The sequence below is a fragment of the Cebus imitator genome, unplaced genomic scaffold, assembly GCF_001604975.1.
Source record: "Cebus imitator isolate Cc_AM_T3 unplaced genomic scaffold, Cebus_imitator-1.0 Scaffold287, whole genome shotgun sequence".
In the NCBI taxonomy this organism is placed as follows: Eukaryota; Metazoa; Chordata; class Mammalia; order Primates; family Cebidae; genus Cebus; species Cebus imitator.
In genome coordinates this window covers 28,506-32,369 of record NW_016107602.1, presented here as the reverse complement: position 1 = coordinate 32,369, position 3,864 = coordinate 28,506, and the positions used below count along the sequence as shown (strand labels likewise).

Genomic DNA, 3,864 nt, shown 5'->3' with positions numbered 1-3,864 from the left:
GCCCAGCCTCAACTGGATTACATTAATCAAGTGTTCCTCTGGTTCCTGCAAGCTTTTGATTACTTCCAAAAAAGTTGATGTGACTTTTTTGCCAGTTTTTTGTTGCTTCCTATTTTCTGTGTTTCATTCATGTCCTTCACGGGATCTCAAATTTATATGAAAAGAAATCTTCCCTCAGTTCCACAGATGGGAGAAAATGCTGAAAAGAAACACAGTGAAAACGAAACCGGTGTTGCCTGTTTGCTGGACACTACCGTCCGCCCTGGGTGTTGAGTTCAGGCCTCAGAGTCTTCACGGGTAAGGTGTCTCATGCCACAGCCCCAATTGGAGACTCTGATTCCATCATCAGATAACTGGAAAGGACAGAGGGAGCAGCCTGTGCTCCTGGGATTTGGTGGCCTGTAACGTTGGCAGCTCCCATGTTGAACCCTCCCTTCTGCGGGAGGGGTGGGGGCGAGGGGAGGTTGGAAGATGCCGAGTGAACCACCCACCCTTCGACCTTCACTCCCTTCCCTGGACCTCATTTTTTCCAGCTGTAAAATGGGTGGGTCGTGGTGGTGATGGGGGCGCTCACTGACTTGTTTGTGAAATCAGGAGGCCCTGGGCTGGCCGGTTCTGTGCCCCCGGCCTCGGAGCTGCCATCTGTGCAGTGGGCGTGGGAGTGCCTGGCAGGGCACAGGCTGAGGCGTCCTCTCCTGTCCCAGCTCTACGTGCAGGCGCGGCTCTGCTGGAAGTGGGCATGGCTGCTGCGGCCCACTGTCCAGTTCTTCCTGGTGGCCTTTGCCCTCTATGTGGGCTACACCCCTGTGTCTCATCACAAACACCACTGGAGCGACGTCCTTGCTGACTTCCTGCAGGGGGCGCTGGTGGCTGGCCTCACTGTGAGCTTCTGACCCAGACTGGCCCTCTGTGCTGTCCAGAGACCATTCCCTGCACAACCCTGGTCCTTCCCTGCACTCTCTTGCCCCACGGAGTCCTCCCCTGGGACCTCTTCCTCCAACCGTGGTCCTTCCTTGGGACCGCTCCTTCCCCCCATTTATCCCCGGGACTCCTACCCTCAACCCCAGTTCTTCCCTGGACCCCTCCTTTCTCCCCATTTGTCCCCTGGGACCTCTTCTCCCAACCCCAGTCCTTTCTGAGGGCCCCTCCCTTCCCCCCATTTTTCCCCTGGGACCCTTTTCCCCAACCCCAGTCCATCCCTGGGACCCCTCCTTCCCCCATTCCTCTGCTGAGACTACTTCCCCCAACCCTAGTCCTTCTCTGGACCCCTCCCTTACCCCCCACATCCTACTCTGGGACCCCTTGTCCCAACCCCAGTCCATCCCTGGGACCCCTCCTTCCCCCATTCCTCCCCGGGACCCCTTCCCTCAACCCCAATCTTTTCTGGGGGCTCCTCCCTTCCCCCCATTTCTCCCCTGGGACCCCTCTCCCCAAACCCAGTCCTTCCCTGGACACCTTCTTCCCCCAGTTCCTTCCCTGGGTCTCCTGCCTGCACACCACAGCCCTTCCCTGGGCCTATCAGCGCCCCAGTGCTCTCCACTGGTTGTCCACCAAGACGGCTCTCTTCGCCCCACAGGCACTTTTCCTCTCATTGCCTACCTGGGACCCTGTTCCTCTCCCTCCTGCCCTTGCCCATGTCCCTGGTGCCTGCCCAGCCCCTGCCCAGTCTCACCTTCCTCCACTATGCCAGGTCCGCTACATCTCAGACTTCTTCAAAGCCCAACCCCCACAGCAATGCCTGAAGGAGGAGGAGCTGGAATGGAAGCCCAGCCTGTCACTGACAGTGGCCCTGGGCGAGGCTGACCACAACCACTATGGATACCTGCACTTCTCCTCCTGAGGCTGGACGCCTCCCAGACAGGGAGTGGCTGTGAGTCCAGCTGAGGCCGGCCTCCCAGGTGGTCCCTCTGGCCCCAGGTAGGCACTGAGGGCTCCGGACGGGATCCAGGAACCCTGGGCTGATGGGAGCAGTGAGCAGGCTCTGCTGCCCCTGCCCTGCAAAGGACCAGGGTTCTGGGGAGGCCTAGGTGGCCCTGAGCATTTGGAGGGGACGCTGTTCCCATAGCTCCCCAATATCCCCGTTCTTTTATGGGGTTAAGGAAGGGACTGTTTTGTAAAATGTAATGTACATGTGGTTTTTAGTAAAATAGGGTATTGGTTTGATGAGTGGTCTCAGTGCCTCTGTTCCTTACGGACATTCTGGGGACGGTGTTCCTCCCGTCAGAGGGCTCCGCGGAGCTCAGGCGTTAGGCTGCCTCGCCTGCTGTGACAGTGGAGGGCAGCAGCCAAGCCCGCCCCTTGCGTTTCTCCCTGCACGGTGCTGGGGTCAAGGGTCAGGTGGGTCAGCACACCCCTCCCCTCTGCTCATGTCCACCCCGTGCACCTGGGGGCCATGCTTCTGAAATGGGTAATTCAGGGGCTGGTTTCCCTGAAGTGACGGCAGAACACACAGAGCTTACTTTTTCAACAGGTGGGTAAAGGGTACATTTGTTTTTTTGTACAGAGGGTAACTTAAGTGTCTGCTGATGCTTTCTTTGCACCTGGAACCTCTCTTATTCCCTCACCCTGCAGGGTGTTCCTATCAGGCCTTAGCCTACGGGAAGGGTGGTGTAGCCCTGGGGGCAAAAATGCAGCCTGGGAGCTCCACCCAAGGGGCTGGGATGGAGACCTGCTCTTGGCGGACGGGAAGGAAGGTGACCCAGACCCTGTGGAACTCCAGCTGAACGTCAGTGACTTGCCTCCATGCAGGTGTCAGACGGGATCCTGACCGGGAAAGTCACACTGAAGCCTCCCAGGTATCCTAGGGTGCCCCAGCAGGCAGTGACACCCGAGGACTAAGGAGGCTGTGTCTGGGCTCAGAATGTATCTCTGGCAGTGGGTGGGAGAGAGGTTCCCAGCCAGATCTCACAGGCAGAGTCACCTGCATCAGGAGCAAATGGGAATGACTCAAGTGCCCTGACACCAGCCAACACCTCTGTCTCCTCCCAGGCGCAATGGCCTTGAAAGCCAGGACCACGGTGAGGGTTGGGCACGAGTCTGTGGGAGCAGCTGCAGTGCACAGGACTCCGGTGTGGTCTGCTGGGGGCAGGTGGCTGTGTTGGGACCAGCGGTGAAGACAGAGGAGTGGAGGAAGTTTGGAGTGAGGGAGAGGATGGGGCTGAGGCCAGCTGCAGGGGGAGTCTCAGTGCTTCAGAAAGAGCATGTGCACCTCGGCTGAGAGCAGAGAAAGAAAGGGCTGTACTGACCAGAGCCATCCCCAGAGGGTCCTCAGGAGCCAGGAGCACTGCTCTGCATCTGTTAGGAAAAGCCGGGACACAGGGTGTCGGTCTAGGAAATTCTCACAGGTTCCCAGTACCAAGATGGCAGGTAGGGTGGCAGTTAGGACACATTTCTCCACCCACACGGAGCTCTGGGGAAGCTCTCATGCGTAATTTTGGGTTTACACTGCCCACACCCTTATAGTTTCATGGAAAAAAATAGTATTTTCTCTCGTTGTACAAGGAGGATATTTTTTTTCTGTTGTTTCTCACAGGAAACTCAGATTCTTAGCCATGTAAATATCATTTCCCATGGCTGTGTCCTCGTGGCCTGGCATTTCTCCCACCTTCTGAGGTTAACTGGTTTTTGAAGACCTCCTCCTGGCCGGGCACAGTGGCTCATGCCTGTAATCCCAGCACATTGGGAGGCCGCGGTGGGTGGATCACAAGGTCAGGGGATCAAGACCATCCTGGCCAACATGATGAAACCCTGTCTCTACTAAAAATGCAAAACTTAATGGGGTGTGGTGGTGGACACCTGTAATCCCAGCAATTCGGGAGGCTGAGGCAGGAGAATTGCTCAAACGCGGGAGGCAGAGGTTGCAGC

The 3,864-nt window shown here is 57.3% G+C and overlaps 1 pseudogene; it reads left to right on the top strand.

Annotated features, from left to right (window-relative positions):
• Positions 1-1,840, top strand: part of LOC108285015 — an 8,039-nt pseudogene extending 6,199 nt beyond the window's left edge.
• The last annotated feature ends 2,024 nt before the right edge of the window (positions 1,841-3,864 follow it).